We start from the raw sequence: 27,307 nt of genomic DNA on the forward strand, positions 1-27,307 counted from the left end.
GTTTCTGATTCAGTAGGTATACTAGTTTCCTAGGGCTACCATAACAAATTACCACAAGCTGGGTGACTTAAGACAAAAGAAAACTATTCTTTCTCTCAATTCTGGAAGCTAGAAGTTGGAAATCAAGGTGTTGGCAAGGCCATGCTCCCTCTGGAAACTTCCTTAGGTGAAGAAGAATCCTTCCTTGCCTCTTCCTAGCTTCTGGTTTACTGGTAATCTTTGGTGATTCTTGGCTTGAAGCTGCATAGCTCCAACCTCTGCCTCCATTATCATATGGCGTTCATCTCTTGTATCTGTGTCTCTGGGTCTGTCTCATCTTCTTAAAAGGATACCAGTCATATTGCATTAAGGGTCCACTCTACTCTAGTATAACTTCATTTCTAAATTAGCTAATTACATCTGTAATGACCTTGATTCACATTCTGGTGTACGAGGGGTTAAAACTTCAACATATCTTTTTTTGGGGGGGGGTACAAAATTCAATCCATAACAGGAGTTCTAGGTGGGACCTGATAATCTGCATTTGTCACAACTTCCCAGGTGATGCTGATGCTGCTCTGGGGATCACATTTGGAAGACCAGAGGTCTACAATATCTACAAAATAGGACTACATAGAACTAAAAGTTGGATTATACTATAGAAATCACTGTGTTCAAGAATTCTATTTTAAAGCATACTTGAAAGATTGTCATCCAGTCTGTGCGTGAATCTTTCCAATGACAGGGCTCTCATTACCAGCAGAGCGGTCTTCTCCACAGCTCTTCCTGTGAAAATTCACACCCTTTGAACTTTCTAAATATCTGATATATCTAGATATATCTAGATATCTGATGGCAGCTGAATGTCTCAATATTGTACTCTATCTACATTTCCTCTGTGTGACAGAATTCTCAGAATCCTCAAGATTCTGGCTTGCTCCTGAAGGCTCACTTGTTAAGGTTCATAGGGGTGATAATCACGCCTCCCAGTGATTATAAATTAGAAAGAGAATAACACTGGAATCCAACAGATGAAGATCAAAAGGTCAGCTTTATTTCCAGTAAACATAAAATGGAGAGTAGAACTTGGACCTTGACTACAATCAGCCTTCCTCATAACCCCCACCTAGTTGGACATATCTGACATAGATGCAGAGAAACAGGACAATTGAATCTAGACCACTGTGCAAGGTTTTGAGGGTAAGAGTTACAGCTATTACCACATAAAGAAAGGCTCCACCACTAGAAGAAGAGAGGTTTTCCTAAAAGAGAAAGGAAAACTACCTCGCCTCTCTTCTCACAAACCCATCTATGTAGTAAGACAGCCTTCTCCTCCAGTTACCAATCTACCACCCACTCTCACTACTTTCTCCCTCTCAAACATAAACGCAATGTTATTTATAAAAGCCCCCCTCTCCCACGTTGCCTAAATGTCTCAGGAAGTTGACCCTATTCTCAACTCAAGCCAATCACAGTACCTGTAATCCCCTTGTAAGTGATTGGCTCCAGAGTTTAGGCTTCAGCCAATCAGTGCATGGTATGATTCTAGAGCCTGCTGTTGGACCAGAGATGGGCACATAACCCAAACTAGTCTAATCAGACTGAATAAGAACTTTTGTCAAAGGGTTGGAAAAGAGATTGTCTTTCTTTCTTCCTTCTTTTCTTTCTTTCTTTCTTTCTTTCTTTCTTTCTTTCTTTCTTTCTTCTTTCTCTTTCTTTTTTTTCTTTCTTTCTTTCTTTTTTTTCCTTCCTTCCTTCCTTCCTTCCTTCCTTCCTTCCTTCCTTTCTTTTTTAAAGATTTTATTTATTTATTTATTTGACAGAGAGAGAGACAGCGAGAGAGGGAACACAAGAAGGGGGAGTGGGAGAGGGAGAAGCAGGCTTCCTGCTCAGCAGGGAGCCGGATGCGGGCTCCATCCCAGGACCCTGGGGTCATGACCTGAGCTGAAGGCAGATGCCCAACGACTGAGCCACCCGGGTGCCCTGGAAAAGAGATTTTCTAATGAGGAAGCATTTTGTTCTAGGACTGATGGGAGCCACCTTCTAACCACAAGAAGAGTCAGTCTGAAGAAAACAGAGGCTGGAAGAGTTCAAAGAAGAGCAGAAAAATAGATCTCCAGCTCCAATGGTAACATGTTGGCTCTCTCTTTGGTTTTTTGTTTTGTTTTTAATTATAAAAGAAACTAAATTTCCTTATTGTTTAAGCTAGGTATATCAGTGTTTCTGTCATTTCCAGGTAAAATGATTCTTACCAATAAAATACTCAAATATTGTTCCCATGGGTTAGTAAAATTTGCCTCATGGAAACCTAAAGAAATAGGATTAAGTCTCTACCCAACAATGCTCTATTTTAATTCATTAGTTCTGCTCTTAAAGTATGTGCCCTTCACTGGACAGATTACTCCAGACACTGTGTTACTGCCAACTCCCAGAACTCACCACAGTACCTTCCACAGCATACACTCTAAGCAATCATTTATTGAACAAATGCAGATGGAGACTGCATTAACATTTTCAGCGGACACATAAGAGTTGTCATATTAAGTTCAGATAAATTAAAACCCCTAGAACATTTTTTATATAAATTGATGTCAAAGCTGCCTGTCTCCACCCTGTATCTGAGCAGTTGCATGTGTATGGAGTTTGCTTTTTAACATTTTTACCAAAAGGCCTTGATATTTATTGCTATTCAGTTATATCTAGGAGACTCCAGCTTAGTTGACTGCAGCTCAGTTGAGATAATTTTTAATTGTGGTTTCATCATTTGTCATGTCAACTCTTCTTCCTATTTTGGTATCAACTTCAAAAAAGATAGACATTCCTTCTCTATCTTCATATGAACCAAACGGCAAAGCATTGACTGAAACAGTAGCAGTAAGAGAAGACGGTTCGCTAGAGTGTTTGCCAGGAGTAGCCCTCTCTGAGCAGTCCTGACTTGGCGGCTCAATTAGGAACTCTTGCCTTTCCAGAAAAGGCCGGTTCATAACTTCTGCCACTTCTAGTCCACTCCGTCTACCTCCACTCATGATTGGTGATTAGTGAATTGTGGAAAAGGCGCTGAAAATGCCTACCTGAGTCCTCTCTGAGTTCTTTGAAGTTGCCTCTGCTCTAGAAAACTCTTCTCCTCCACCAAACACTGAGCTGTCTCCTCGGGGGAGGCCTGCAGTGGCCCAGCCATGCCATGACCAGATAGGGTTGAAATATTAGGAATTGTTAGGGGACAGTGGTGTTCTTCTGTCAGTTTTACCCAAAACAGGGACTTAGGGTTTTTTCTCTGTTTGGTTGATACCTACATGTATTTATCCATTGCTTCCGAATCTAGATAAGTAGGAACAATTTGTTATGAACTGTCTGTTCCCAAACAAAGCTCAATTAAATGTTTTTTTGTTTGTTTTTACTTTTTAAGTAATCGCTACACCCAATGTGGGGCTCAAACTCACGACCCTGAGATCAAGAGTTTCATGCTCTACCGACTGAGCCAGCCAGGTGCTCCAAACAAAGCTCAATTTTATTTTATTTATTTTATTTTTTATTTTTTTTTAAAGATTTTATTTATTTATTTGACAGAGATAGAGAGAGCACAAGTAGACAGAGCGGCAGGCAGAGATAGAGGGAGAAGCAGACTCCCCGTTGAGCTGGGAGCCCGACGTGGGACTCAATCCCAGGACCTTGAGATCATGACCTGAGCCAAAGGCAGACGCTCAACGACTGAGCCACCCAGGCACCCAAAGCTCAATTTTAGACAACATTCCACATTTGATTGTTCAAGGACACTAATTCCATCATGATGGCTGTACCCTCATGACCTAATTACCACCCGAAGGCCCCATAGTTTAATACTATCACACTGGGGATTAGAGTTTCAACATAGGAATTTTGGAGGGTACACTCAGTCCATAGCAATTATTATGTTCTTTTAAAAACCATGAATTATCTGCCATTTAGTAAAATCTAGATGAGTATTAAAATAAATCAGCCTTCAAGGAAAACATTTGTATTTTCCATGATTCCCACTTTTCCCCTTTCTGATAATCAAACTACTTCTCCATATCTTCTCTTTTGAAGCCACTCCTATGAACCACAAATTCTTTAAGATTTCTGTGGCTGTCAAATGGCACTTGGATTTCCTTCAGTCCCATGGAATGTAATTCCCAAGGTCCAGAGACTCGAATTCATAAAAACCAAACAGATGAACTTCTACCAGATCTTGTCTCTTGAGAAAATTAAAACAAACCATGGCAATTGGCACTCCAAGTTGTCAACTGTCTATGAGAGATTCAGAGATCCATGGTCGGTAACAATTTGTTACTTTGCTGGCCATCTGGCTCTGGCCCACTCTCATAATGGTAAGTGGCATTAGTTTGCCTAGCTGGTGACAGCTTAGTCATCTGCCCAACATCCTCATCTCAAATGTGTGTTCTGTATGTACTCTTTATCTCATCATGGTGATTACACCAGTTCCGTCTTTATGAAAAAGATGCTGAAAAAAAAAGTGATTTCTTGTTGTTATGACGGAAGTAAAAAAGGTCTAAAGAAAAGATGGCGTTCTTGAGTTTAAAAGTTTATAGAGGTCTTGAATCAAATGTCTCATGAATGCCAGTGAACTCATGCAATTTGGTGGCATGATGGTTTATTGAAATACTGATTTGTATTGTGCTCTCTCTATTTTTCTTCTCCCTTCATTTGAAGAAGATAGTGGGCCATTGGTTGGCTGAATCTGAAGCTGTTTCAGAATAACTTAGTTTCCTATCTTCTGGGAAAAGCTGAGTGTGTTGAGAAGGTTACGCTAGGAGTTTGAGAGAAAGATCAGAGAGGAAAGAGAAAGAGATTTTCCCCAGACAGAGAAGGGTTCGGATTTGATGTGTCTGTAATGCCCTTTACCAGGAGAAGTAACAAGACCACAAGAGGGAAAGAGAGCACCTGGATTCTGAGGACCTTGTGCAGTGAACAGAGAGAAAAACAGAACAAAATCATGTGGCCTGAATATTGGATATTTTGGTAGAGATTGCTAAATTTCATCAATATCAATTTCACCTGTCCTTCCTGGGTATACAGGTCAATTCTACTTCTCTGCCAGTCCCCTTGCATTTGAGCAGAGCCAAGTGCCTGAGTCTGGCTGAAGTAATGGGCACCACTTTTAGGCCTGGCCTTTAAAGATGTCCTCATGACTCTCCATTATCACCTTAAATCATGTTCTGGTCTGAGTGGCAGGAAGCAAAGGATTGCAAAGCCCGGAGGGTGATTGGAAGATCCCATTATGGAAGGATCCCTGAGCTACCACTTGACACAAGCTGTCCAGCATGGCTTCCTGACGGAATATCCATGTTGGACTTCATGTGAGGAAGAGACGAACTTCTTAAGACCCTGTGATCTGGAGTTTTTTACCCAATAACTAGCTTTAATTGCCCTAATTCAGGTGTCCAGCCCCTCTTTCCAATGCAACACACGCCTCCCAGATGTTTACCCTGGAATATAGAGTGGGAGACCCAAGTAATAGCTGAGATAGAGCTGTTCGCTGGCTCAGTGGGATCCTGAGAGCTACATTTCGTTTGCTTTCAAGATAATACATTACTTGGAAATAAAACTTGACGTTTTAGACTAAGAGTTTTATCTCATTTCTCCCTCTGAACTCCTTTCTCCTTTTTCTTTCTGGGAAAGGTGTACATTGAGGAATCTGTCCTCTCCGACAGACAAGATTCCCCAGCACACATCCAAAGGCGATGCTCCCTGCCAAGGTAGGCGTCAGCTTTCTGGCCTCCCACCCCATCCTTTTATTGTCAGCCCTTCTCGCTCCTTCCAGGGTATGGGCGTGAACCTTAGAGGTCTGGATGGCAAAGAGTTAGGCCTTCCTTTCAGGTCTTGGGCTTCTTCAGTCAATTAATTAGATCAACATTTCAACTCGAGGCTGCGCTGCTGGTCTCTAGCTCACACCATCACCTGAAATACAGCCCGCCACACACACGCTTTTGACAGCAAGGGCCGCTCAAAAGCCTCTCCATGCCTCTATTCCAGGAATAATCCAAGGAAAGGGTTGATACCTGTGAAAGCCGTGAGTGCAGAAGGCCTCTCTGTCCACCGCTTCAAAAGAACAACTACCCTCAGTCTGCCTTGATTTTGCATTATAGCTCTTCTTTTTCAATGAAAAGTCCCTGCTCTCTATTCATTATAAAGAATAAAGAGCTTTTCAAGTGTGAGTTGCTCAACCCAGAAGGGAACAGAGCTATTTTTAAGAGGGTTTCAACTCTGAGCTGTTACACAGGCCAGCCTGCCAGCAGCAGAGGGCTTCCTGGGAGGCCGAAGGCAATCGCAGCCTCCCTTCAGGAGGGGATATTCAGGAAGGAAGCTCCTGGGGCAGAAGCATTCTAGCTCTCTGGCCCGCAGACAGCCCCGGTGCCTTCACACCTGGCTCCTCTAGGCAGAACCTCTCAAGGGGGTCGGGGGAGTATTTTTTATTCTCACCCATTTGAGGTTTGCCTGCTGCCTTAGGTTTCTCACATCTACTTCCTCCAAATAGGAAACAATCTGCTTGATTCTCATCCAGGAGCACTGAGAGGAGGGGGGCCGCCTTTATGTCCTCTCCTATCTTCGTCAAGCCATATGCAACTGGCAGCCACCACACTTCTCTCTGTGGGAAGAGGATAATCAGAGCTGGATTCCTGAATGAAAGGAGGAACATGCAGAGTCGCCTGCCTCCTGTCCAATGGTAGTGGAATCCTTGTGGCCTGACTCAGTCCGGAGCTCGTCTGAAGTCCGTGCCTTTTAGGGACCGGGATGGGCTCTCAGATTCAGAGTTAGAGGGACCTGGGTTCAAGTCTCGCCTCTTGGGCCTCTGCTCTCTTAGGCTAAATGAGGATAACAATACTGTCCTCTCAGAGGTACTGTGGGGAGGATTACCCATTCCGCAGTGTCACACGTATGTTCATCAGTGATCTGAGGGCTAGCAAGACATATTCTCTAATTTCTTTCAAGAGCAGAAAATGGTGTTGCTGGACAACAGAAGAGATATTGACAATGTGATAGGAACTAATGATTCAGGAGGATTGAGATGACCTTCTATTCTCCCATTCCATTAAGCTTCTCCAACAGAGAGAAGGGGCAGGGAATTAAAACTCTTCCATTGTTCTGGTAGCTTTGGGGAGTAAAAGACATGTGTGTATACTAAAGGGTGGGAGGGGACCCAAATGTCAACTAATTTCATACACAGAATGGCTAAAAGAAATAGAGAAACTTTTTTCATCCTAATATACCTTGTACCATGGAGGTACAGAGCTTAGAGAAATCCACTTCAGTACTTTTTTTAAAGGAAATATAATAGCCAGAAAAATATAGACCTACTGGACCTAAAGGCAAAGATAGTGCAAATATATGTGTATGGTAAGGTTATATGGTTACAAAGATGGGGCAACCAATTAGGCTCTGAGCTTCCAGTAGGCCAAAGCAGAAAGGGAAATATTATGTTACCAAATGTATAGCTTTCATGAGGAACCCCCTACTGCTACCAGTTCCTCATCCTTTTTTATCATAAGATTCATAAGCATGGATAATTATCTTCAGGAAGAGAATACTTAGGGAGTTTCACTACGGCCTCTTTCAAGTATTTGATGGGCTGCCAAGTACAAAAAGGAAAGATTGCTTTGGGTAATTCCAAACCACAAAACTAGAATCAATGAGTGTAAGTTAAAGGGAACAGATTTTGGTTAAAAATAAAGAACTTTCTAACAATTAGAGTTGTCCATAAATGGAATGAGCTGTCTGGCAAAGAAGTGAGCTCCCTGTTACTGGAAGTGATCAAACAGAGGCTGGCTAACCATCTGTTAAGGATAAAAAGGATTTGTACATAATGAGAGAATTATGCAACAACATAATACAAGGCTCTTCATGACAGTTTTATTTATAATAGTAGGAAAAAAAATAGAATCAACCTAAATGTCCAACAATAGGGGATTAGATTATTATGGTACTCTCATATGACTTATTTTTTTTACATAGTTTACAGATGTTAAAAAATCAATAAAATGATGACATGGGAAATGCTTATAATCTGTTACTAAGTGGAAAAAAACTGTAGCATATAATTGTGATGCCATTTTGTAAAAAAAAAAAAAAATTTGTTTATGGAAGAATAACACTAAAACGTACATACGTGAAAACATTAATAGTGATTACCATTAGTGTTTGAATTATGGGTGGTTTTCCTCCTCTGGGCTTCTCAGGGTTTTCCAAGTTTTCTATGCTGAGCACTTACCACTTATGTAACTAGGAAAAAAAAAGTAAGAAGAAAAAAAACTCCCAGGAGTCTCTTATTAGCTAGTAGCTTCAATTAGATGATCCCTATAGTTTTTCAAACCTAAGATTTTATGATTTTTATTTTAAACTTAGGTTGATTGTTTTTCTCATAAAATAACTTACCTTTTAAAAAGGTTTTAATCAAATATAAACCCTCCCACCAAAAAAAGGTTGGCTTAAATTATAAAGTTTTTGGTAAAATCAAATGTATTTCTGATTGCTCTGGTCATTTTCACAGTCTCTTGAAAATACATGGGACCTAAATGTAAAAGTCTGCCTAATAGAGTAGAAAGAGCTTACGAATTGGAATCAGACACCACTGGGTCTCAAATCTTGGCTCCACTACAAACCAGCCTTAGTTTCCTCAACTTGAATATGGGATAATAATAATAATAGCTAAGATCTGTAGAAGATTCTCTATGTGCCAGACACTGATTAAGTGCTTTACATGCAATGGAATCTTCAATAAAATCCTCCGAGGTGAATTTTATCTCCTTATTTTTCAGATGGTAAAACTAAAGCACAGAGAATTTCCATAGCTTGCCAAGATCGGATAGCTCTAAGTGATGGAGTACAAATTCAACCTCAGGCAGTCTAACCTTAGGAACCATGGTGTTAACTACTATACTATACCGCCTTGTAGAGTTATGGAAGGATTAATTAAATTAACATAGATAAAGTGCCTAGCAGAAAAACAGGCAGTCAGTGTGCTAAGTTTTCTCCCTAAACTTTTCCATAGCTATTTGGCCCCAGAAAGACTTTTGATTATCTTCTCCAAGAATGCATTCAACGAACACACTGGAGAAATGCAGCTCTGTGGTAGGTAGTCTTACAACAAGTTCGTTATCAATGGCATTCATGTCAAACTCAGAGATATTAGAAATCATGTCCCACAAGATTCCATTCTGGGGCTGATTCTTTAATATTTCATCAATGATTTACATGGATAGAACAGAAAATAAGCTCCTAAAGCTGACAGATGATACATGCTGTTAGCAGATGACACCCATCGTCAGTTAGGAGGGCTAGCATCCAGGACAGGATTAGAATTCCAAATGGTCTGGCAAGATGGAGAAGAGGTGGAGGCAAAAAGAATGAACTTCATTAGCAACTAGCACAGAGTAATACATTTATTAAGAGGGAAAACATTATATCGGCATAGCAAGGGCAGTGACTAGCAGTGAATAATTGTTGTTGGAATGAGTTAATGGTTAAAGTTGCTCATAAGCTGGAAATGAGACACAAAGTCAAGTACAGTTCTGGAAATGTACTGAAAAATAAGACTATGGTGGAGTAAATCAATTTTCCCCATTATATACCATATTTTAAACACTCTTTCGAGTTCTATGTTTTTTCCTTCAATATTGTTCTGGACATCTTGGAAAAAGTATCCGAAAAGCAAAAGAAATTTTTACAATTACAAAACACAACCTGAGGGAATAGTGAAGGAATTGAGATCTTTTAGTTGAAGAAGACAAGTCAATTGCTGACAATTGATTTAAAAATTGCTTACTGAGCAGCATCTATGTCCCAGGCTTTGTGCTGGGTGCTGGGAGACAGAGAGAATCAAGATCTGGTTTCTACCCTTGAAATGCTCAGAGACAAGAGGATAATCGCTTTTAAGTTTATAAAGACTGTTATCTAGAACTCTGATATTTGCATCATTCCTGGCTAACTCCTATGCATCTTTTTCTTTTATTTCCTCTTTCTTTCCTCATTTCCTCTTCTTTTCTTTTTTCCTTCTCTTCCCTAGATGTTAGATCTGTGATTGGAGCCCACTAGCATGGCAGGTTAGCTAGGTATATTCAATAGGGTCCCATCTGAGACTTGGCCAGGATACTAAGCCCTTCTCGTCTTACATTTCAAAATATTTCTATAAATGTATCTTTCATCCTCCACACACTTCCAATACAATTGCAGGCGATGAAGCAAGGCTGGGAGAGAGAAAAGTAGGTTCCTGGATGCAAATAGATCAGTTTGGCTGGAGAGAATGCTAGAGTAGATATATTATGAATCTTATAATATTAAGGAATTTGAACTTTCTCTTACTGATGACAGAAAGTCAATGAAAGTTTGTGAGAAAGGGAGTGACAAGATCAACTGAGGTTTTTAGGAAGAGTAACCTTATTGTGGTAGACAGAATGGGTTGTAAGGGGACAGGCTGGAGGAGGGGTCTTGTTAGGAGGTGATTATTAAGGAATAAAAAATGACCAGAATTAGACAATAGAGTTAAAAGAGACAGAAGATATGTGGACATGAGAGACACTATAAAAGAAAAATCATTAAAAATTTGATGCCTAAGTAAATATGAGCATCAAGGGAGGGAGAAGATTTGAAAACAACTCCTAGATAGTAGATAAGGAGTTTGGGAAATGAAAATGTACCAAAATGAGGCAATGGGAAGGTGAAGATGGTTTGTGGCAAGGGAATCATGATGGGCTCGGGGCCAGACAGGTTGTCTTTGTGTTGATGGAACATATAAATAAAAACCATATATCCAACAGGGAGCTAGGAATAGATTTTCTATAAGATCATCCTCAGGGGCGCCTGGGTGGCTCAGTCGTTAAGCATCTGCCTTCGGCTCCGGTCATGATCCCAGGGTGCTGGGATCGAGCCCCACAGCAGGCTCCCTGCTCGGCGGGAGCCTGCTTCTCCCTCTCTCATTCCCCCTGCTTGTGTTCCCTCTCCTGCTGTCTCTCTCTTTCTCTGTCAAATAAATAAATAAAATCTTAAAAAAAATTATAACAACAAAAAAAAGGAAGATCATCCTCACAGAGGTAATAATGTGTTTTGGGCACCTCCACCTATATATCCCACTGACACATCACACTCTGCATGCCTAAGACTAAACTCTACTGTCGTTCACAAACACAAAATTTAATTTGTCTTTCTCCTCTAGGTTAATCATGCTTTTAAATATCCAGGCTACCAAACTCAGTGTCATCTCTGGTACCTTCGTCTCCTACCCCTCCCACTCCCACAAGCAACTAGCCACGAAAACAATTGATTCTAAGAAGAAAATATGTTGTATATCAATTCCTAGTGCCATAGTTAATGCTCACATGATTTGTTTCTTAACTATCACATAGTTTGTAACAGGTTTTCTTGCCACATGAGTCTGTATTTTTCCACTGGCTACAGAATGAAATTCAAAGTCTTCCAGGAATGAACATACTTGTCCAGCCTAATCACTGAGAATATCTATACATACCCAACCTGAAAGCCCCATCAGATTCCTTGCCTTTCTTTAATGATGCCAGGCATTTCTATGCCTGGTGTACCTTTATTGATGATGTTCCATTATTTTGGAATAATTTTTTCTACTTAAGGAGAATATCTTTCAAGTTCTGAGTTCCATGCTAGTCCCATTGTGAAGGTTTCTCTGATCTCCCATTGCTTGTCTCTCTTCACTCATGTTGCTTTTTTTGAAAGCAAGAGCCTGAGCCAGGGAGGTGAAAGTAGACATGGGAAGAAGCAAAGGATGTAATAAAAGTCTAAACAAAGGATTGATGGACACAGAGAAGGGAAAAGTTCAAAATGACTGGCACTGAACCCAAGTCAAGCTGATAATTGAAAAGCCTTACAGAAATGAAAAGGGTGGTTGAGGCTAGAGAAAACTATTTGGAATTTATATGCAAAGAGATGATACCAGATGTGTGGGAATAAAGGAATAGAAGAGAAGAGTCTGTTAGGGAAAATGTTGATCTAAGGACAGAGCTAATAAACATGTTACCAGAGTTCCAGCCCAAGATGGCGACTTAGGAAGACCCTGAACTCACTTCCTCCATGGACACACCAAATCTACACTGTTTATAGAGTATTCCTCCCAAAGAAGAAGATAGACAAAAAAGAGAACAAATAGAGAATGAATGGCAAGAGAGACAGAGACAGGGTAAAAAAAGGGAAACCCTGCCCTCATGGTGAACTGTAGTCAGGAGGGATAGTACCGAGGGATTGTGAGCAGATTCATCTGTGCTGGGGCTCAGAAAAAAAACCAAAAACAACAACAAAAAAACCCCTTGGTTTAAAAGGGCAACTGGAATATAAAGGACCCATCGCTAGAAACCTGCCAAACAGCAGGAAAACTGCTGGAACTCTTTCCAGGTCAGAGGAGTTAGTGCCACAGTTTACATTTGTCCTCTACCTTGATAGTGCAGACAAGAGCAGGGGTCCAGGTGGCATAGCCAGCCTGCCGCCTCAGCGGGCCCCAGGCCCCTGGCCCATGCCAGCCACAAATGCTATAGGGCATAGGAAAAACAGGTGTGCTTTAAAAGAACAACTAGAACATAGAAGAACTAACCCTAGAGCCTTGCCAAATGGTAAGGGAGCTGCTGGGACTCTCTCTGGGTTAGAGGGGCTGGCAAGCATCATGGTTTACATTACCCCTCCACTTTGAGATGGGAGCAGAGTTCTGGGTCTCATAGCCAGGCTACCATATCAGTGACACCCAGGCCCCTAGTCCACACCAGTCCCAGCTGTCCCACCAAGGCAGCCCCAGCTTATTGGGACACCCTTGGTCAGCCCTCACTACAGCTCTAGCCATCTCGCCAAGGTGACACATATGCAAAGTGTACCCAGAATACTCCAGGCCAACACCACTTCAATTCTAGATGACTTGCTGGGGTACCCCCAAAACAGAGCACCCCGGGATCTCATGGCCCATGCTTGCCTCAGCTCTAGCTGCCCTGTCAGGGCACCCCCTGCATGGAGTGCCTCAGGATCCCTTGGCCCACATCCCACCTTGGCCCACACATGCCTCAGATTCAGCTGCCCTGCCAGGTCACCCCTGCATGAAGCACCCTGGGATATCCCCATTTGCACCCACTTCAGCTTCAGCTGTCATCGCAGGGTGCCCTCAACACAGAGAGCCCTGGCCTGTGCCCACTTGAGCTCAAGCCATACCACCAAGGCAGCCCCAGCACAGAGTATCCCAGGACCCCGAGCCATGCCAGCCACAACTCCAGCCAGCCAAAGTCACCTGGCACACATAGTTTAGAGAGGGGATGATCGTACACAAGATCATTTCTTCAAGTTTAGGAGAAGTAGCTGTTCCATTCATAGAAACAAACAGAAAGTCGAGCAAGATGAGGAGACAGAGGAATATTCCCCACATGAAAGAACAAGACAGAACCTCAGAACAAGAACTAAATGGGATGGTAATAAGCAATCTATCTGATAAAGAGTTCAAACTAATGGTCATGAAGATGTTCATTAGACTAGGGAGAAAAGTGGATGAACTCAGTAAGAACTTCAACAGAGCGATAGAAAGTATAAGAAAGAACCAATCAGAGTTGAAGAATATAGTAACTGAAATGAAAAATACACTAGAGGGAATCAACAGTAGATGAGAGGATGCAAAGGAACAGACCAACAATCTGGAAGATAGGGTAATGGAAAGCCCCCAAGCTGAACAGCAAAAAGAAAAAAGAATTTAAAAAATGAGGGTAAGGGGGTGCCTGGGTGGTTCAGATGGTTAAGTGTCTGCCTTCGGCTCAGGTCATGATCTCAGGGTCCTGGGATCGAGCCCCGCATCGGGCTCCCTGCTTGGCAGGGAGCCTGCTTCTCCCTCTCCCTCTGCTCTGCCCCCTGCTTGTGCTCTCTTGTTCTCTCTGTCAGATAAATAAGTAAATAAAAATCTTTTTAAAAAAATGAGGACAGATTAAGGGATGTCTTGGACAACATCAAGTGAACAAATACTTGCATTATAGGGATCCCATAATCCCTACAAAGGAGAAGAGAGTAAGGGGGAAGAAAACTTATTTGAAGAAATAATACCTGAAAATTTCCCTGAGGAAGGAAGTAGACATCCAGATTCAGGAAGCACAGAGAGTTCCAAACAAGATGAACCCAAGGGGGTCCACACCATGACACATAATAATTAAAATGTCAAAGATTCAAAATAAAAATGCCAATTCCTCACCTAGAACTATAAAATTAAAAGTTCTGGGAGTAGGCGTCAAAATCTGCATTAAGCAACAAGCCCTCGGTGTGACCTTATGCTTACTTAAGTTTCTAAAGAGCTAGTTGATATTAGAATGACATTTTAAATTCCTTAAGTTTGCTTAATGTGTGTACCAATATATAATGAAGTGTGTATCTGTACGGTGGGGGTGGGGAGTGATGGGTGGAGCACAAAGAGTGCCGAAGTTCGACAGACCTGATAGTCTGGGAATTGGTTATGAAAACGACTGTCTTCTTGAGGGTGGAGAGTGTGGCTATCAGATAGGATGACAGAAAGAAGGTACTGGTGACTGAGATGTCTTATGTGAATGGGTGCTTGATGGCTGTGGTCCATAACATAAGTCCCTCTGTAAACTAAACCCTGTTACGGTGATAGGTTTCAAAGACTATTGTGAGAAATAAACTAGATAGGCAAACATATAATGTAAAACATGTATTTACACTTGACCAATTCCTCAGAGATAAAAGTTGGTATTTTAAGGAGTATGGTATCATTTTAAAGCCCAAATATCGCATGACTCATTATTTTATCATCTTTATCACTACTGGTCCTTCTCAAACCAAAAATATAACTTTAACTTAACAAGCTACAACTAGCAAGTTAAACAATTTTAGTAACTAGTAGTTTATCTAGTTTCTTAAATTTCTTAGCCTCAGTACACATTAGTCTTAGAAATTCTCTCTTCAGAAAGATAAACAAGCTTTAAATATAGACAATATATTGCAAAAGCTTTCTACTCTACAAAAAGTTGCCACCAATTGTAAGCTTATCTATTAAAGAGAATGTTTATGAGGAAAAAGGAAAAATAATAAACATGGCTGTCACCCTCAAATATTTCTTCATGCCCCTTGTGACCCATCCCTCTTCACCCTCTACTTGGTTCCAGGTGACTGCTGACTCTGCTTTGGTCATTGTAGATTAGCTTGCATTTTCTGGAATTTTTTATAAATGCAATCATACAGTATGTATGTACTCTTGTTTTTGTCTGACTTCTTTCACTCAGCATATTATTTCGAGATTTATGCACGCTCTAGTGTTTGTAAATAGTTCATCCATTTTTATTGTTGAGTTGTATTCCATTGTGTGACTATATATTTATGCTAACCCATTCACCTATTGATGGACATGTTAACAGTTTCCAGTTTTGCGCTATGACAAAGAAACTGCTATGAACGTTAAAACACACACACACACACTACTCGTTTCTTATATATTTTTTAAAGATTTTATTTATTTGTCAGAGAGAGAGAGAGAGAGCACAAGCAGGGGGAGCGGCAGGCAGAGGGAGAAGAAGGCTCCCCGCTGAGCAAGGAGCCCGATGAGGGCCTCGATCCCAGGACCCTGGGATCATGACCTGAGCCAAAGGCAGACGTTTAACCGACTGAGCCACCACATCCCACATTATTTGTTTCTAAGATGAGAGGAGGAATTCTAAGTTGCAAAAGAGCCAGAAAAAGACTGGCCACTGAGGTGAACTTACATATTTTAGTTTTCCAAAAAGATTATTTTTTTTGGTCTTTAACCTTTTATGGGAAACTTCCAATTTCTGAGATGTCATACTTGTGATTTGAGGAAACTGCTCAATTGGGTCCCTTTTGATTCTAAGTTTTGAAATTTTAGTCATTTTTCTTTCAAAAGAGGTATTCCATTCTTATATGAGGGTATCTAACCAAAAACAACAACCAAATATCAGGCCATAGAATTTAAAGAGAAGTGGGTTGTAAGGTCAATTTTCACATGATCAATTAACATATTGGGGGTGGGATGAGGGGCTGGAATAAGATGTGTTAAAATGGATTCAATTTGACCAAATTATAGCTTTTGAAAGAACTTCTCTTTAGCACAGCCATTCTTTGTTCTTTTTAGAGGAATTTATTGAAATAAAAATATTGTAAAAATACATACATGTGGGACACCTGGGTGGCTCAGTCAGTTAAGCATCTGCCTTTGGCTTAGGTCATGATCCCAGGGTCCTGGGAACAAGTCCCACATCGGGCTCCTTGCTCAGTGGGGAGCCTGCTTCTCCCTCTTCCTGCTGCTCCCCCTGCCGTGCTCTCTCTCTGTCTCTCTCTCTCTCCCTGACAAATAAATAAATAAAACCTTAAAAAAATACATGCTTGTTGTAAAAATAATCCAAACAATCCATCAATCTAGAAGTAAATATGAAAGCCCTGTCATAATAAGCAAGCTGGCCTATACCCTTATAGACTTTTCAGAATACATATGCAATCGTATACACATATATCTTTTTCTGCATGTGACTTGTCCAACTTCCACCATCTCACTTCCCCTAAAGTAACAAGCTATAGCAATTAACAATTACATTAATAAAGGTTACATTTCTACAGTACACACACACACATTACATTTCACATGTGTTATATTCTGATCCTTACTCTGATGGGCAAAAATAGGCGGGGGGGGGGGGCGGGCGGATTATTTGTGTCATTTTATAGGCAATGTCATTTATGCAAAATCTCAAAGCTACTTGTGCTAAAGAAGTTGTAACTGGACTTGGGTCCTCCATACCAAACAACATGTTTCTTTCCTACATCACACTGTTCCCCACAGTGGGATTTCCACATCCACGTCTTCCCAGCCTCAGCGAAAGTGTCCTACAGAGTATATCAGCGCAAAACTTGGATTAGATATAATTTTGAACATTGCCATGTAGTTGCCTAGTAGTTTTCTTTAGATAGGAAAAGAGTGGCATTCCAAGTTTGATCTACCAAGTATCTGGATTACATCTTGAAGTGATGCCAGTTGGGGGGGGCGGGTACAAGGAAAACTCAACAGGACCCCGCACTGATGTTTCTGTATGTAATCCAGCTTTTTCCATAAGTATGTCTGGCAATGTACATCCACTACTGAACAATGTGCTGTCAAAAACAAAACAACGGGCCCAAAATGGAGTCACTTGTGCTAAGTTCCACATCACCAAACTGAGATTTAATTCTGGTTTCAGCTGTTCCAGAAATGGTATCTTAAACCAGTCAATCAGGAATCGCCTGATCAGCACTAGTTAGGGTATTCTGCCTGATAGAGCCCATTCCCCTAAAGAAAAGTAACCTTGCAATAAGGCAAAAAAGACCTGCTTCCCTCAGCCTGTAAAAGGCTATCATTTTGTGCAGCTCCTTGGAGCTCCATTCTGTCTGCTAGATTAGATGCTGCCTGATTTGAATTTATTTTTGCCCAAATAAACTCTTAAAATTTTTCATATGCCTAAGTTGATCTCTTAGCAGTTCTAGTGAAGGGAAGTTTGGGGGAGAAAGGCAAGAGGTAGTGTAGAGGAAAGACCGCTACTGTATTTCGTTTCTGAGAAACGTTTTTTCCCCCCACATCTTAGTACTTAGAAAGAGGCATTCATCTTACAAATCCATAGATCTTCGATTTGGTCAAGAGCACTAAATGGGGACTCACTGAAACTAGATTCTTGACGAAATTCTGGTACTTCCCCATTTGGGGAAGGTCATTTAACTCCGCAGTGTTGTGAACAAGAGGTGACATACGTACAGTTCATTACAGCCTACACAGGGGTTGCTTTTAATAATAACTAGCATTTGCGGAGGGTTTACCCTATTCCAGTTACTGTTTTTAGCACAGTGAGAGGATTTTCTCATTTAATCCGCATAGCAAACCTCTTAGGAAAGTCCTATAAATATCCCAGTTTTAGAGATGAGCAAAGTGAGATTTTGAAAGTTCAAATGAATATAGCTATAGGTTAAAACTGGTAAGTGGCAGAGCTGGGAGTTGAACAAGGTAGTACGAGGCCAGAGGCTCCCCCACTAACCCCAATACTATTGACCTACTTGCTAGCTATGAGCTCACAGCATTGTCCTTTTATCTTCTTTCTTCCTATTCCATTCACCCACAGGTTTAAACTAGCTGATCTTGATTTATTATAAACTCAGATGCCTTCAGGATGATAAACATAGAACTGGAGATGGATGGTAAACGTCAGGGATGGTAAACAATATGATTCTCAGCCTGCGTGTGTGCACACACGTAACACACACACCGCATACCACATTGACTTGTGGATTATCTTTTGCACACACACACACAAATTAAACAACACATCAAATGAAACTGAAAATAAGATAAAACAAAACAACCTTGGACCAGCTTCTTAAAAACTAATACAAATTAAATTTACTAGGGATCTTGGTGTGTCAAAGAAAATGTGTTGATTTCAGCTACCGGTATGGGAACGTCCATTAAGTCTGCAAGTAACGATGTCTATTCCGGATGGATTATAACAACACTTGCAAAACCTCAGTAAAGCTAAAGGAGATACTGAAGTGGTGGAGAAGGTAACCCAGAGTGGATCTATAATTTCCTAAAGAGGAGGTCTCCAAAATGACATTTTTATTAAGTACTTCCTATCAAATAACAGGTACTTTCTTTTGTTTCATGCATCTTTACCTTATACCATTTCTAAGGAGGACTAGAGGGTCCTATTTTACAGATTACCCAATTAAGGCTCTAGGGTGTGAATATTAACTTGCCCAAGGCTTTTGAAGCCTCAGCTTTTCCAGTACACTTGCTGGGGTCAGAGGGTGGATATGTTACGTATCATGAAGCCGATGAAGACCCTCAGTTTTTACCAAAGCCCTGAATGTGATTTTATTCATCGTTTTATGTTCTTTTTCTTAAAGACAGCCCCCCAAACTGTTTAAACATCAGACTCCCCCAAAACATAGATGCATGCTGTAGGGGAGTCAAAAGGCTGTGCTAACAGCTATCTTGAGCAGGGTACCCTCCGACTCTAGCCCCCTCGCAGGTGAGGAGAAAGCGGCAAACCCCACGTTCTCTGGCCTGCTCCAGTATTGTGGACTTGATGCACCCTGTAGTTCTCCTGGGGGCCCTCTAGGAGAAGCATCTAACTCTCCTCCACTGGTTTACCATGCAGAGACAATGTTGACTCTATTTTCGCAGCTTTGGTTTTTCTATTAATTGCTAAGTTGCCCCTAGCCTGCAGGAAATGAGATGCCAAAAGGAAGGGGAGTGGATCTCTTCCAGACCTCTCCAACTCTCAGATTATACTAAACCAGTAGCAAAACCCCTCTTTAGCATTTGAAAGGGAAGGCAATTGTATTCCTAAGGCTCACTCTACCGCCTCCAGACTTTTCTCAGCCAGAGAACAAAGGGAAAAAAGCAAACACCACTTCACACTCTTATTCATCCGAGGTTAAAAGAGACCTCCCACTATACAAAAGTCCTTCTAAAGGTCAGTTTGGGAGTGTATTGAGGAGGGCACTGGCCAGGGAACGAAATGTTTACCATCACTCTCCGGCGGCTGCTTCTGTTTTTCTTTCAGCACGTGCGCGGGGTACATCTGTCAGAATTGGACATTTTCATCCCCAGTTAGCTTGCTGGTGGTCAGATTATACTTCCTTGGCTCTCCTCAGTCTTTTTCAGATTCTGAATTCCAGTTGAACTAAGGAGGCAAGGCCACCCTGGGCCAGGACAACTCCCTGGGGATGGTTATTCATTCATAGTCATTGAGTCAACAGCGATTCATTGAGTACGGAACGTGTATCCAGCACTGTGCTAGGTACCAGAAGGATGCGGCCATGCGAGAGCTGATGCACTTGTCTTAGAGCTGCCATTCAGTGGGGGAAGCTTGACATTACACAATGAAGAACACACTCCATTTTTTAAGTACAACTGTGATAAATGTCTGAAGGAGCACGGTGTGCAAAGGGAGGTTAACACCAGAGTGGCTGACCTCCCGTGGGCTGTCAGAGCAGGGGGCTTCTTTGAGGAAGTGAGAGGAGGGGTCAGCTACGTGCCAGGGCAGTTGAGATCATACTGGGTATTGCAGGCAAAAAGTCCCTGACTTGGGAAAAATCTGGCCGGGCACAGGAATTGGAAGACTAAATGTGGCTGGAGGCCAGAGGGCAAGCCAGAATGGGGCTGGAGATTTGGCAGGAGGGGAACTTCCATCAGGCTTTGTGTTCTGTAGGCTTTTTGCCTTCTATCTCCAAAGCAAGGGGGGAATGGGTGGGGGGAACTAGTTACAGGATTTGATAAGGGAAGGGACTTATGAGGTTTGTAGTGTCAAGAAAGAGTTTTAGGGGGCAAGAGACCGATTCAGGGAGACCAATTAATAAGCTATATCAAAAGTCAAGATAAGAAGTTCTCAAATTTTAATGAATTGCCTGGGAATCCTGTTAAAATGCAGATTCAGATCCAGAAGGTCTGGGGTAGGGCCCGACACTGCATTTATAACCCAGGTGCTGGTCTATACCACAAATGTTCTACTAGGAGTTTTAGTTTAAGGTGCTTGTAATGCAGATGACAAGCAGACACATTTGAGAGGTATTGTGTGGGAAGTCTCACAGGTCTCTGACTTGGGCAACTCTAGTGGGAGTTGCATTCACGGAGACAGGACGCACCAGAAAAGAAAGAACAAGTTTGGGTGGCAGGTGAACAGCTCAATTCTGGACATGTTGAGTTTAATGTCTTAGGAATCTCTAAGGAGGCTATGTTACATATGAATCCAAAGCTCAAGAAAGAAGAGGAAGCTGGAGATACAAATTTAGGAGTTATCAATATGTAAATGGCAAATGAAACTATGAAAATGGATGCTATCAGCATAGGGAGAGGGAATACAACAGGTGGCACAAACTTAAATTTGACCTGCCGTCCATCTGTTAGTCTTCTCTTAAGTATCTTGGGAAGAGAAGAGGCCCAAGGTGAAGCAAGTATTTAACAACTGAGTGGGGAGGAGAAGCCAGCATAACAATCTGAGAAGAAAATGTCAAAGATAAAAGAAAAACCAAATTGCTATCCAACAACTTGGGGAATTCTTTTTTGCTGTTAGAACAGCTTCGAGACGTGGGGATGGCTTGAGATTACAAAGGTAAACCTTCTCCGTAGCCCCAGCAGCTGAGTCGTGGTTGACCTAAACCTGACATAATCTAATTCTACTCTGCCTGAAGATTGGACCAGTAGTGGGCTCTGACCAATGAAAAAAAAGGGCGTGTGGGGGGGAGTGAGTGGGGAATTCGAGGAAGGCATTTTGCTTTCCTATTAAAAAGGACAGAGAAGGAGAAGAGTTTCATGGTGCCACTACGCGTCCCTCCCCACCCCCCCCTTCTCTGCTGTGAACTCAGACATGGTGTCAGAGCAGTGTCAGGCAGCCTAGGGCTGAGAGGAGATGAAATGAGGGTGATAACTCAACAGCTAAGGATAGCAGAATTAAAAACGAAAAAGCATCCATGTTGCAGATAACACAGCTGAGCTGCTTAGCTACTCTGGAGCCACCTCCTTCTACTGTTTTTGTTAAGTGAGATGATAAATACTCATACTGCTTAAGCCACAGTTAGGGCATTCTGTCACTTGCAGCTAAACGTATCTTCAGCTGTTAATTAGTGTTATGTCGTGTAGTGTAGACAGGGAGTTAGATAGACATGGTTCAGATAGATACAGCGTTTCACTTTGGACATTTTGTGTGTTTCCTCATCTGCAAAATGGAGATAATAATGGAATCTCCCTAAAGAACTCTCCTATACTGTTGGTGGGAGTGCAAATTAGCAAAACTACTTTGTAATTTGGCAGGATTTACTAAAACTGAAAATGCATGAAGACTAAGGCCCAGCCATTCTACTTCTAGGTAAATCTTAGAGAGATTCTTGCCCAGTGCATTGAGAGACATATACAGGATTATTCATTTGAAGCCCTTTTTGTAGTAGGAAAGAATTAACAACAGTCTAGATATCCATCAAGGGGAAATACATAGGTAAACTATAGTATATCGATATGATAGTATACCATGGAGCAGTTTAACAGATGAACTAGCTCTCTCTATATATATCAACATGGATGGATCTCAGAAACATAATGCTGAATAAAAAAAGCAAATTGCAGAGTTAGACATGCAGTATGATCCATTTATATATATTTTAAAAGCAGACACTACACTACATATTTTTGTGGATCTGTAAGTCTATGGAGAATAGATTGCAACCACATACATTAGATACACTCGGGAATGAAGGATAAAGAAGATAAGAAAAAATAGGGGTCATGTCTAGACAGATGATTATACCATGCCAGTCACGGGAAAGAATGACTGACTGAATCAATTCAGTTCTGTGTATCTGCAGTTCAACATTAGAAACAAAATAAAACAAAACATAATAGTATCACTCTTCTAGGATTAAGTGACATAATAGCTCAGTGGCTCATAGTAAGGGCTTAACAAATGGCGGTCATCATCATTATTATTATGCCCACTTGCTGTGCTCTGCCTTTTTGTTTTCCATAGGCTCTTTCTATTAGATCAATCTTAGAAAGTTGGGGAATTTGGCTGGGTACGACTCTCTGGACCTTAATTTCCAATTCCCATTTATTGGTTTGAGGGTCATAACAGCAAAAGACTTGGTTTGGGCCAGGTCTTGATGTGCATGAAGGCTACTCTAATGGGTTAAAAAAAAAAAAAAAAACAAAGCCAAAGTGCCATAAGGCACACTCAGGACAGCCCCAGCCTACCAACGTGCCAAATAACCACAGAGAGGGGAATACCTTGCTCTTGTGAATCCTTGCATTTTGCATACATAGCTTACTTAATCAGAACTAGATTGAACAAAACAAGACATTTACTGGCGCATGTGAAAATTAGGAATTCCCAGAGAAAGACCTGGCTTCAACTTTTTCAACTGAATTGGGGAATTTTCACTGCCTTGTACCTACCTACAGCTGCTGTTGCCGCAGCTGAGATCTCTGTTGCTTGCAGTGCTCACTTCCAGGTACCAGTTTTTGAACCAGTTCTGCAAGCAACTGAAAGAAGCTCTGACTCACTGAGGTGGAAGAAGGAAGTCAGCGGAAGCATACATTGTAGGTCACAGAATTAAAGGAAACACTTCGGGCCAGGTCTTGGGAAGAAAGGAAAGGAGGAAGCTACAGGATTGCACTAAGGAATATATCTCTTTAGTCATGTCACGGGAAGAGTACAGCTCCGCCTACCTAGAGTCCCTCTGTCATTCTCCCTGAAGAAAGAGTCTGCCTGGATTAGGTTGGGTCATATGGGGTGTCTTGTGATCAACAGTCCTTTTAAGACGCATAGAATTGGGAAGGAGTTGTCCCCCCAAAGACAAGCTGCTTCCAATCCAAGGGTAAGGATTCCGGCCTAGCAAAAACAACAAATGTCTACTCTACTGTTAAATGTAGTTTGCATCTAATTAGGAATTCCAAAGGTTACAGATCGAAAGATAACTTCATCATCAGCTTGTTTAGTGACTTGGGGAGCATAGCCTCACAATTCTCTCTTTTGTACTGGCAAAGTGGGGTTCATGACACACACTCCTTTCTTATGTCACCAAATTTAAGTCTCAATAAATTAATAATAACCCCGAGCTGGAAAGGGTCTCAGATGTCCTAAGGGAGCGATTCTCAATCTTGTCGTGGCTGCTTAACATCACCTGGGACACTATTTTTAAATGCACATACCCAGAGATCCTGATTTAATTGATTTGGGACAGAAAGTTTGGGCATCAATACCTTTTTTTTTTGGCATCAGTATATTTAAAAAGCTCTCCAGGTGGAGTGCCTGCCTGGCTCAGTTGCTTAAGCAGCAGACTCTTGATTTCAGCTCAGGTCATGACCTCAGGGTCCTGAGATTGAGCCCTGCATCCGGCTCCACATTGGGCTAGACCAGGAGCCTGCTTAAGATTCTCTCTCCCTCTCTGGCCCTCCCCATTCACACACACACTCTCTCTCTCCAAAATAAATAAATAAATAAAAATTTCCCCAGGTCATTCTAATATGCAGCCAAGGTTGAGAAGCCCTGGGATAGACTTATAGAGATAGTTTGCTCTCATTCCACTGTCCTCCTATGGAGAGTCCCTCTGTATCTCTGAAAGGGGACTGTCAGCTTGTTTTAATGATTCCAGTGAGGGGAGTATGTTGGTCTGCTCAGGCTGTGATAACAGAACACTCTAGGCTAGGTGGCTTAACAGAAATTTATTTTCTCACAGTTCTGGGAACTGGGACGTCCAAGATCCAAGTTCTAGCTGGGATCAGTTCCTCGTGAGAGCTCTCTTTCTGACTTGCAGATGGCTGCCTCTTCACTGTGTCCCTTCCATGAAGAAGTGGGAGCAAGCTCTCTGGTGCCTCTTCTTATAAGTATACTAATCCTCTTGGATCATGGCTCCACCCTTATAACCTCACTTAACCTTAATTTCTTCAATAAAGGCCCTATCTGCAAATACAGTCACATTGGGGTTTGAGGTTTCAACATATGAATTTTGAGGGGGGACATATTCAGTCCCTATCAATGAGGTCGCAGCTCATTGGGTGATAGGGTGACTTAAGTTGTTAGAGAGCTCTTCATATTAAGCCCAAGCCTTTCTCTTCCTAAATTCTTCCTACCTCTTGGGTCTTAATTCTGCAGAAAGGGTTAAGAGAAATGGGAGGCAACTAACACAAGAACAACTATTTTGCAAGCATTATAATCTCTGGAGTTTCAGGAGAATACTGTGAGCAGGATATCATTATCCCCAATTTACAGATCAGAACACTGATACCAGAGAGGATGAGTCATCTGCCTAAATTCATAAAGCTGACAAGCGACAAAATGAAAATTCATACTCAAGCCTTTCTGCCTTCTAAGCCCATCACCTCTTCCACACAAAAACCCCTTGGATATGTAAGGTTGACTCACTCCTGAAAACATGCCTTGTCCATCCAAATGCTGCTTAGGTTATGCTTGTTTTTGCTTTTCTATCTCTCCCTTTCTCCCCTTTGTTTCATCCTTCTATTATCTACTCTTCATCCTAGCTCTGGTTTACTCCTTTCACCTCATAATCTTATTTTTCCTCAGTGTCTTTCCTGGAATTCCTTTCATCTTATGAACTGTAGCATGGACCAAACTTTAGCATGTGTAAGAACCATACAGAAATATTCTGATTTGCTACGTGAGGTGAGGCCCAAGGATGTGCACCATGGTTTATCTATAATGTGTTTATTGTTTTTCTACCTGCTCTCCTTTCCCCCTTTTTCTGCAACAGCATTTCTCTTTCATTTTTAGGAAATGTTTTTAGCCCACTCTGAGTGATTCTGGTGGGTCTGCCAGTCATGTGGTGCCATGTATTCCACCATAGGAATGGACACAGGGGGCAGAGCAGCATTGTACACCATTTCTCTGGACACAGTGATTGGTCCAGCTTGTCACTCAGCAGCTGATCCATGAAGGGCCAGTCAGAATCCTTTTACAGAATTGCCATGGATGCAGGGAGAAAAAGCGTTCTTTTCCTTGCTGTTGCCGCCTGTTGGTGATGCTGGCAGCCATATTTGTCCTCACGTGGAGGGAGTCTTCCTGGTAATGAAATGACCACAGAGGGAAGGAGAGCCTGAAGATGAAGAGCAGAGAGGAATCAGTCCCCAAGGCACTGCATCTAGATTTGCTGAAGGCTGTTTCTCCCTTAGGTTGCCCATCCCCTTGAGTCAATAAATACTGTTTGGTATAAGCTTATTAGAGTTGAGTTTTTGCTTCTTGCAACCACACTTAAGCTATAAAATGTGTCCATTTTGTCCAAAACTGCAAGCAATACTTGCTCACAAAATATGCACCAAATGAATGAACAGAGAGAGTTCTCACTGTACATTTATTTCCTGGGTCTCAAAATTGGCTGAAATACCACAACTCTAGCTGGAATTTCATATAGAAACTGCTTTGGAATCTGTCTTCGATTCCTGGGCTGCAGTAGATACTGGGATGGGAAGAGTGGTTAAAAATCCAGGGTTTGGGGGTGCTTGGGTGGCACAGTCGGTTAAGAGACCAACTCTTGATTTCGGCTCAGGTCGTCATGTTGGAGTTGTGAGACTGTGTTCTGCTTTGGGCTCGAGGCTGAGCGTGGAGTCTGCTTGGGATTCTCTCTCTCCCTCTCTTCCTCCCCCCTCCCCTGTGTTCTTCTTTCTCCCTCTAAAATAAATAAATAAATCTTAAAAAAAAAAAAAAAGATCCAGGGTTTGGGTTGGGCAGCATTGCGTTCATATATGGCTTTACAACTTGCTACAAAGCTGTAAACTCTCTGAGGTTCAATATTTTCCCATTTGTAAAATGAGGTAACATTGTTTACGAAGCAACTATCACTTTGGTCTGCTTCATTCCTCTTGTTCACTCTTTCTCTCCCCCATAACTGAACATGCTCCTCTGGCCCAAGATGGGCATTTGTCACAGGCAGGGCCAAATTTAATAGTGCCTTTATTTCAGCAGAGTCAAATTAAACTGTGCTTGGAATTCAAATTGTGAGTGAAAATCCACAGAGAGGGGAGGCAATTTAGGTAGGGTCATCTGATGATGATAGTGCCATAGACTGAGAAGAGAACCAAGAGCTGTGACAGAGTTCCTCAGAGTTGCTGTTCTTTCTGTCTTTCCTAACCTGGTTTGTGCAGCTCTTCTGATTCATGAGCCAGTCCAGAGGTCTTCTAATAAATCCTTTTTGGTTATGTAGGATACAACCAAAGAGTCTTAGTAAATGAATCCACCTCAAAAGTTAGCTTAACATAATACATGTGAGATAATTTGCTCAGTACTGGGGATATAATAAATGCTTAATGAATGTTAACCAGAACTCCAATTTGAATTCCTGATTGGTGAATCCTACATGGTGAAACAAGTAAATCCCTGTTTATTACCCAGAAGTCAGCTACGTGGAGTTTCCCATGTGAGAAGCAGTTTGAGTGTGAACTGGAGCCTCTACACCAATATCTACTCTTACACCTTCAGTGAGGGTAAGAATCAGATGGAAAGATTCTGATTCAGTAGCTCAGTGGTGGGAAAGTCAAATTGAAAGCAACCAATTATTTTCTCTATCCAAGGTGTCTTGAGCCACATGGTAGTTTTCTTCTGATTGGCAGATACATGAAACTCCCATTGTTTCTCAGTATCGGACCTAGAAGCAGATTGGTCTTTGAAAAGATGGAGCCCCCCAAATTGATTCCATACATATTACATGTGTTACATCAGTCTCTCTGTAGTAGGCTGAATGATAGGCCTCAAAGATGCCAGGTCCTAATTCCTGGAACCTATAAATGTTAACTTATAAGGAAAAAAGGGTCTTTGCAGATGTG

General features: G+C 41.7%; 1 long non-coding RNA gene across 5 annotated transcripts in view; it reads left to right on the forward strand.

The window, feature by feature from the left end:
* Nucleotides 1–25,703, forward strand: part of LOC144381614 (uncharacterized) — a 55,953-nt gene extending 30,250 nt beyond the window's left edge. For 3 of the 5 annotated variants that reach the window (XR_013447146.1, XR_013447147.1, XR_013447148.1), the window contains exons 2-4: nt 2,004–2,107; nt 5,638–5,714; nt 6,494–7,702. This is a non-coding gene — a long non-coding RNA (uncharacterized LOC144381614). Of the gene's footprint in view, nt 1–2,003; nt 2,108–5,637; nt 5,715–6,493; nt 7,703–22,970; nt 25,155–25,262 lie in introns of those variants that run through there. The other 2 variants (XR_013447150.1, XR_013447149.1) reach the window with 2 other exon arrangements.
* The last annotated feature ends 1,604 nt before the right edge of the window (nt 25,704–27,307 follow it).

This window comes from Halichoerus grypus, chromosome 4 (assembly GCF_964656455.1).
Source record: "Halichoerus grypus chromosome 4, mHalGry1.hap1.1, whole genome shotgun sequence".
Classification (NCBI taxonomy): domain Eukaryota; kingdom Metazoa; phylum Chordata; class Mammalia; order Carnivora; family Phocidae; genus Halichoerus; species Halichoerus grypus.